The sequence below is a fragment of the Antedon bifida genome, chromosome 8 (assembly GCF_963402885.1).
Source record: "Antedon bifida chromosome 8, ecAntBifi1.1, whole genome shotgun sequence".
Lineage (NCBI taxonomy): Eukaryota > Metazoa > Echinodermata > Crinoidea > Comatulida > Antedonidae > Antedon > Antedon bifida.
The window spans coordinates 7585366-7594905 of record NC_136233.1 but is presented as its reverse complement, the minus strand read 5'-3'; the positions used below and the strand labels follow the sequence as shown (position 1 = coordinate 7594905).

Genomic DNA, 9540 nt, shown 5'->3' with positions numbered 1-9540 from the left:
TAAATGGGTCATCTCGACTGAAACTTAATGTCCAGACGGCTCCGTTGTTAATCAGAATCCTCAATTTCTCGCTACACATGCTGTCCAAGGCTTCCAAATCCTTATTGAAGAAGCTTTACAACTTCAGCAAGACGTATTCCATCGGTGTTTCCCCACTTTCTGTCTGCGCATTTTGGGTTTGCTCCATTTGAACCATTTCCGAATTGCACTGTGACACGCGCGCTCATCATTTCCGATCTGTGTTGGTACGCGCGCGTTTTACTAGTGAATGCGGGTCAAATTGTACTATGGAAACGACAATAATAAACATTCAATTGAACAGCTAAAACGAAGAAGATCGTTTTATACTGACCACATCTGCTATTATTAACTAGAAATCTAAGAGAATTAATAAATGGATATGCCAAATGGTAAGATAATTTACTTATGTAGTATTTTTATTATATAATACTGTAATTGCATTGATTATTAAATTGATTTAGGCCTATACTGTACAACAATTCATTTTTATTTCTTTTGTTATTAAGGTCCTGTGCGTAAGTCTGGGACCCGTTGTAGACATGAACCGAACAACCGAGAGCGCTCTCTCGAATTACCGTCATCGTTTAGAAGACCTAAACAAGTTCCAGTAAATTCAACAAATGATTCTGATGCTGGAACAATCAGAAACTTGCTAGCAAGTGCCCGTTCTGAGATTCAACGGTTTACTGATCTGATGTCCGATTACGTCGACTTAGCCGATAGACGAGTTAAAAATTTACAAGAACCACCGGCTGGTGCTTTCCCCGGAGGAACGACAGATGAAAAAATACAATATTATGAAAACAGACGTCGGATGTGTGCACACGCATACGAAATCAGTTTGAAATCAAGAAAACGTGATGAAAATGCGAAGAATTTACAGATTTTCCCAGATGACGGTTTTAGAAAGAGATATTTTCTGAGAAAAGAAATGAGGATGGAAATGAAACGCGAAGCAGAGGAAGAATTTGCACAGCTATGCGAATACATAGTTGAAATCAGGCAACGTAAATTTAATCGTGCTAATAGTGTAGCCGATGTTCAAGAAGTTGGACATTCCCGCTCAAATGAGGAGTCACAGGCGTTACTGACTAGACGACAGTTAGTTGAGAGCGAAGATAGGGATAGAGTAATGGATCACAGTGCTGGTGATGGAGCAACGAACCAACACCAAGGAGATGTAATGGCACGTCGTGACGAGACCACGACGCCAGCCATTGATGGTGATAACGCAACAGTAGGCAGTAATCAACAGGAAAATACTACTGCCCAACCTCGCCGCCACCGTTGGCGAATTCGTGTGCCGTGGCTTCGACGGATCTGGCGATGGGCACGCAAGCATCGACGGCGAAACACCAGAACTATCCCGGATGCTGCAGCAGACAACCAATAGTGGTTTTTTTTTATAACTTTCATGATATTTGTATTTCAAAATGTGAATTAAACAAGATTTCATAGCAAAACGAGTTTTAAGTATTATTGTTCACACGACACACAAGAAGCTGGAAATAATTCCGAAATCAAAAGCTTAACATTTCTGTTTAAAAAAAAACTCCTAATAGCATGGTATGTAACATCATACACAAAAAATAACTTTTTCCTCAACGTAAACAAACACCTATTTCGACACAACAGTCTACTTTAATTTTGTAGCCAGCGACTTCAAAGATCCTCGGCCCGGGAATCGAGGTTCTGGTACATGCACATGGTATACCAATTATTTATTCGACCCAACTCCCCACCCTTAAACTCACTCAGATGTTGGTTTTCAAAACATTTCGAAAGTAAAACCAGTGTTTATGAAAGTCCTTAAATGTTAAGTTCTTAACACATTCACTTAGCGTATTAATTTCTTAGCGTATTCATTTCTTAGCGTATTCATTTTCTTAAACATATTCATTTCTTAAAGATGTATTGTCCCTTGAAACACAAAAAATGAAAAAAAAAATATTCTAAATTTAAATTGGCCATATCAAAGTAATATTAAAGGTATTCACTTTAAGTCGAAAATTTGAGCCAAAAACAACAAGTTTACGTAATTAACAGGTAAATTAATTTGATTACATTTCGTCTGGAAAATCATCACAAGCGAAAGTAAACAAAGATTTCAAACCACGAGTATGCATTATACATGATGCTAATTAGGATTGTTTACAACTCGTCGCGGTTGAGAAGGTGTTTTCACACAGATCGCGAGGAAGTTTTATGATTATGCATACAGAGTAGCCAAACAAGCGCGTTGCATTATGAGATATGTTTTGATTAGGCCATAAGCAGTAGCTCAAAAGATGCCTAGAACATGGATTTCGTTCCCATCTCTGGGATCTACATTTTGAAAGTTGATATTGTGAAATGAATATGTTACCCATACTATATCAAAAGTTCTCCATGAAATACCTGTACACTTTTGAGCAATGGCCTCTCAAAGGTACCCCACTACTGCAAAAAAGGCACTTTTTGAGGTCTGGAGGTACTTTTATGGGCCAATATCTTTAAAAGTATTTGTCCAAATGCAATTGTCTTTTCTCTGTGAGTAGTCCAGTATATTGTTAACACTTATCCAAAATTTTAAATTTTAAAATTAAGTATTGTGTATGTGAGGAAAAATTACAATTATTTAGTTGTAAATGCACTTTTCAAGATTTTTAAGACACAATATCTTCGTAACTAATTGACATACCATATTTATATTTTTTTCCCAACTATTTGAGAGGGTTGTTAATCAACAGTTAAAGTTTTAACTTGTCAGCTCCAGGAAGTTTTTATTTATGAAGATGCAAAAACTGAGATTTGGCCAATTTTATAGATAATTTTAATATTTTTTAGTCGTTTTTTGAGCAGTTATATCTTGATAATCAACTCTCACTATGTATTTATATTCATGCAATGGGTATCCTAGTGAGTTAGTGACACACAAGTGAAGTTTCAACGCAAAAGAAATTATTATGCAATAATATGATTGTAACTTACATTGCACTTTTTTTGTTTTTAGTGCCAATATTGTGTGAACTCGACTCAAACCGTAAAAGGCGCCTGCATAAATACTATCCCTTTTCTGTTCAACTACATGAGAGGGTTGATAAACAACCTTTTCAAACCAGCTTGATGATTTTTTTTATAGGAAGATGCGCTGCACCAGCTGAGAATTTGCTAATTTTATAGATAATTTTGATGTTTTATTTGTTTTGAGAAGTACGTAAGCCTACATGATTTCTTAGAAAGTGACTTGCCATAATAATATTTATATTCATGCAATGGATATGCTAGTAGGTTAGTGACAACCGAGTAAATTTTCAACACAAAAAAATAAATGATTATGCAATAACTTATTTATTGTAACTTAAATATTGCATTTTTTGGGAGTTTTTAGTGCCAATTTAGGCCAGGAGCTTCCATAAAAACAACCCCTTTTTTCTGTGAAACACCAGATAAGTAGGCCTGCCATCCCATTTTTACTGTTGTTATATTGATAACATGAATGTAACTCTTGTGGAGAGAATTATTGTTGATAATGATATGAACTGGACATATATACACACAATATAAAAACAAATACCTTGTGTACACATGTACCTCATGGTACATGTATTTTCATTTATTTATTTTTTTTTGTTTCTTTTGGATTTGTGTTTTTTTACAACCCTACATGTTGCCCAATATACAATGTATATAATCCTACTCTTCTCTAGATACGTTGTACCAGCATAACTAGTAGTCAATTAGAAAAGTTGTCAATTTCAGGTGCGGCATGGCCAGTGTACAATGGAAATAGCAAATATACTTTAACTATGTAGTAATAATTACTATGTGGAATATCCTTCATATACAGTATGTACATACTACATGGTAGGTATGTACAATTAAATATTGTGCTGTTGAAATAAAATGTGATCAACAGAGATTCAGCAACATTTGCAGTAAGTATTTTACATTCAGCCAGTTGATGGTTGTGAAGTTTATGAAAAATTCAAGATGATGACAATTGTTTTGAAGCTGGTATCATTTCTGTAACAAATAATCAAGAATAGATTATCTAATTTATATCGATTACTTAATATTTAGTTAAACTGAATATTATTAAATTACAATGAATCTTTTTGGTTTTATATTTAAAAATTGTGGTAAACCATATACAGAAATGTTGAAACATTCTTAACTTTACTTACTCTACCACACACTTTACATTACTAATACTATATAGTGTTTATTGACAATGCAACCTGGTATATAAAACATTTTTAAAGTAATGGATGTTTTTCAGCTATTTCTTGCATTCATTACTATTTTTAACTTTCATTACTAATTTTACTACTATTGTACATAATTACAACAAAACATAAATCATTTGGCATTTCTCATCTCTACATTAATAAAGGATCCAAAACTTACCAAAATCAGTGAACATGTTAAGCATTTTTGTGCCTCCGTTCCACTAGACAACCTAGACATAAATTGAAGATAAATTGAATTGAAAAGATACAGTTGAAATGAAATATATTATTTTTAATTAAAATGAAGCATTTATAAATAAAAATAATATCGGGCTGATGTATGAATACTAGGCCTAGTCCGAGGATGAATGAATGCATAATACTAAATAGGATAGCCTAGGTACAGTATATAGGGAAAGCCTGCTTACTAGGCCAGACCAAATTAATTATTTCAAACAATAACAGAATTAAACAACAGTAATTATTAATAATAATAATAATAAATAACAAAATATTAATTTTAATGTGTATTTATTGGGTTTGCTCAAAATGTACTAAAATTATGCTATCCTCACCTGTGTCTTTGTATTCCGTTTGTCGCCGTTTACTTAATAATAGCCCATTTAGTTATAGTTTAGTAGCAGGCCTATAACTGTACTGTGCTGTTGCTGGGCCTACCTAGCCTATGCCATCTTGAGAGTAGCCTAGTATACACCTCCAGACCTAGGCTAGTGTGCTACCTTTAAGCCCTTTAGGCTAGAGCCTAAAGACGTAGCTAGCTAGGCTAGCCTTTCTGTACGAATATTAATATAGCACACTGGTTAAGTGGTAACATTCTAAAAATCCCATTTCCTATATATGAGCAGGAGACTATTTCAATACAATAGGATGATCATAAGATGCATAATTTCTTCGTTTACAGTAGCATTTGTTCGGTGGGGAAATCAAATTTTCTTCCACGTCTAGTTACTCCATTCATGATTGAATATTTTTGTCCACGTGTGACGTTGCCGTGTGTGAGTTTTGGGGATTCCCTCATCTGTAACCAGAGCATGATTGGTGAAATACGATCACGTGGTACAGTTTTTAAGACGTTGCGGATAATTTGAACGTGTAACGTTCGGCCCGACCAAATCACTCACGCGGTGTATATTAAAATAAAGTACCAAAATAAAACAGTAATTTCTCAAAATTGTCTAACACGATTATGGAGAACTTTTGATATGTTGTTATTTATAAAATTATTATTCTAAATATGTATAGAAATTGTAGATCCATGACATCGGAACGAGATGAAACGTTAGAATTTACTGCTTATGGCCTAGATCGAAAACTTTGACTGGAAGTCAAAGTTATTTTTGGACAAAAAAATGTCTGTATTTCGGTTAAATAATTTTTTTTTTACTAATTTTTGGTGAAAGTTAATAACTATTATGATACTTCAAAATGACCCACTTTTTTCGAAATTTAAAAAAAAAATAATTTTTTTTGAATTGGTCAAAGGGACAATACATCTTTAACATAACCATTTTAGCATATAAATTTTAATTTAGTGGCAGAAAAAAACATTTAGTATGAAATTAAGGGTGTTGCCCGGGCAACTGAACACCACTGCGTCCGCCCCTGCACTGAAACGAACGCGATAACCCTATACTATATAAACTATCAAGTATAGCAAGGAACTTGTTGATTGCACTTTTGTCCATTAATGTATGAAAAAATTGTTTTGTCGAAGTTGATAATGTAAGCTATTCACATTAATAGGATAGTTTTATGTTAACATTATTGCGAAAATATCAAGAAACAAAAACAACAGTTGTTGCTGAATGCAACCGGCAAAAATAAACCGGGAAAGGGGGTCCTTTCAAATTGAACAGACACTCTGTTCATTCTAAATTAAGCAATTTATTCCCTCTGTCTCTTTTGTATTGTCTCACACTAGGCATTATTCGTACATAAGATAGCGAATGATTAGCTTTGGTAGTGGAAGCGAACTTAACTTTCGAACCTAACTAAATTTCGGCCAAAATAGTCGCGAATAAACAACATGGAGAGATGTTTCAAAGACCGGGGAGTATCGTTCATTGTAATCAGGTGTGATATTAGAGGCTCTTGCAGATTCTCGAATGTTGCCATTGCTGTCATAAAGACAAACAATATCTGATCCTTCAATAACAACACTCGCTGTCTCTGATATGTATGGCAAACCAATCAGAAGTGGTAGGAGGGTAAATGGGTCATCTCGACTGAAACTTAATGTCCAGACGGCTCCGTTGTTAATCAGAATCCTCAATTTCTCGCTACACATGCTGTCCATGACTTCCAAATCGTTATTGAAGAAGCTTTGCAACTTCAGCAAGACGTATTCCATCGGTGTTTCCCCACTTTCTGTCTGCGCATTTTGGGTTTGCTCCATTTGAACCATTTCCGAATTGCACATTGCACTGTGACACGCGCGCTCATCATTTCCGATCTGTGTTGGTACGCGCGCGTTTTACTAGTGAATGCGGGTCAAATTGTACAATGGAAACGACAATAATAAACATTCAATTGAACAGCTAAAACGAAGAAGATCGTTTTATACTGACCACATCTGCTATTATTAACTAGAAATCTAAGAGAATTAATAAATGGATATGCCAAATGGTAAGATAATTTACTTATGTAGTATTTTTATTATATAATACTGTAATTGCATTGATTATTAAATTGATTTAGGCCTATACTGTACAACAATTCATTTTCATTTCTTTTGTTATTAAGGTCCTGTGCGTAAGTCTGGGACCCGTCATAGACATGAACCGAACAACCGAGAGCGCTCTCTCGAATTACCGTCATCGTTTAGAAGACCTAAACAAGTTCCAGTAAATTCAACAAATGATTCTGATGCTGGAACAATCAGAAACTTGCTAGCAAGTGCCCGTTCTGAGATTCAACGGTTTACTGATCTGATGTCCGATTTATACGTCGACTTAGCCGATAGACGAGTTAAAAATTTACAAGAACCACCGCCTGGTGCTTTCCCCGGAGGAACGACAGATGAAAAAATACAATATTATGAAAACAGACGTCGGATGTGTGCACACGCATACGAAATAAGTTTGAAATCAAGAAAACGTGATGAAAATGCGAAGAATTTACAGATTTTCCCAGATGACAGTTTTAGAAAGAGATATTTTCTGAGAAAAGAAATGAGGATGGAAATGAAACGCGAAGCAGAGGAAGAATTTGCACAGCTATGCGAATACATAGTTGAAATCAGGCAACGTAAATTTAATCGTGTAGCCGATGTTCAAGAAGTTGGACATTCCCGCTCAAATGAGGAGTCACAGGCGTTACTGACTAGACGACAGTTAGTTGAGAGCGAAGATAGGAATAGAGTAATGGATCACAGTGCTGGTGATGGAGCAACGAACCAACACCAAGGAGATGTAATGGCACGTCGTGACGAGACCACGACGCCAGCCATTGATGGTGATAACGCAACAGTAGGCAGTAATCAACAGGAAAATACTACTGCCCAACCTCGCCGCCACCGTTGGCGAATTCGTGTGCTGTGGCTTCGAAGGATCTGGCGATGGGCACGCAAGCATCGACGGCGAAACAGCAGAACTATCCCGGATGCTGCAGCAGACAACCAATAGTGTTTTTTTTTTATAACTTTCATGATATTTGTATTTCAAAATGTGAATTAAACAAGATTTCATAGCAAATCGAGTTTTAAGTATTATTGTTCACACGACACACAAGAAGCTGGAAATAATTCCGAAATCAAAAGCTTAACATTTCTGTTTTTAAAAAAACTCCTAATAGCATGGTATGTAACATCATACACAAAAAATAACTTTTTCCTCAACGTAAACAAACACCTATTTCGACACAACAGTCTACTTTAATTTTGTAGCCAGCGACTTCAAATATCCTCGGCCCGGGAATCGAGGTTCTGGTACATGCACATGGTATACCAATTATTTATTCGACCCAACTCCCCACCCTTAAACTCACTCAGATGATGGTTTTCAAAACATTTCGAAAGTAAAACCAGTGTTTATGAAAGTCCTTAAATGTTAAGTTCTTAACACATTCACTTAGCGTATTAATTTCTTAGCGTATTAATTTCTTAGCGTATTCATTTTCTTAAACATATTCATTTCTTAAAGATGTATTGTCCCTTGAAACACAAAAAATGAAAAAAAAAATATTCTAAATTTAAATTGGCCATATCAAAGTAATATTAAAGGTATTCACTTTAAGTCGAAAATTTGAGCCAAAAACAACAAGTTTACGTAATTAACCGGTAAATTAATTTGATTACATTTCGTCTGGAAAATCATCACAAGCGTAAGTAAACAACGATTTCAAACCACGAGTATGCATTATACATGATGCTAATTAGGATTGTTTACAACTCGTCGCGGTTGAGAAGGTGTTTTCACACAGATCGCGAGGAAGTTTTATGATTATGCATACAGAGTAGCCAAACAAGCGCGTTGCATTATGAGATATGTTTTGATCGAAAACTTTAACTGGAAGTCAAAGTTATTTTTTGAACAAAAAAATGTCTGTATTTCGGTTAAATATTTTTTTTTTTACTAATTTTTGGTGAAAGTTAATAACTATTATGATACTTCAAAATGACCCACTTTTTTCGAAATTAAAAAAAAATTTTTTTTGGAATTGGTCAAAGGGACAATACATCTTTAACATAATCATTTTAGCATATACATTTCTTAACATAATCATTTTAGCATATTTTGGCTGTTTACAATTGTAATAAAAAACTTAATATTAAAGATGCCTGGAGAAATAAAAACCAGACAAAATACAATATACCTGGCGTAGGAAATCCAAGCAAATTGACAGACGGCTTGACTACTGGTTGACTTCTAAACAAATTCTTGACCACGATGACGTAATATCATGTGATATAAGACCAGCTATTTTGATAGAGCATCAAGCAATTTCAATTAAAATCAGTTTTGATGAGTCCAAAAGCGGCCCAGGCTATTGGAAATTTAATAACAACCTATTGCAAAATACTGATTACCAAAACTATATTACAAATATAATTTAAAAAACCCCAAGCTGGAAAATATTTATGATAATGAAACAAAAGGTACATAATATACGTATACATGTTCTAGAGTAAAATGGATTGAAGAGGGCGAACGTAGCAATAAATATTTTCTTAGTCTGGGAAAAAATAAGGGGAAAAAACCAAATCAAATGTTTACAAAACGAGAAGGGTATTAGTACTAACAAAGACGAAGGAAATCCCTTGTGAGGAAGTTAGATTTATAGACATAGA

At 34.7% G+C, this 9540-nt stretch overlaps 1 long non-coding RNA gene across 1 annotated transcript; it reads right to left on the bottom strand.

Annotated features, from left to right (window-relative positions):
• Positions 1-3911: 3911 nt before the first annotated feature.
• Positions 3912-4874, bottom strand: LOC144850000 (uncharacterized). Its single transcript, XR_013614036.1, has 3 exons — positions 4808-4874; positions 4411-4462; positions 3912-4026 (listed from the first exon to the last, which is right to left on the bottom strand). It is a non-coding gene; the product is annotated as an uncharacterized LOC144850000 (long non-coding RNA).
• Positions 4875-9540: the final 4666 nt, after the last annotated feature.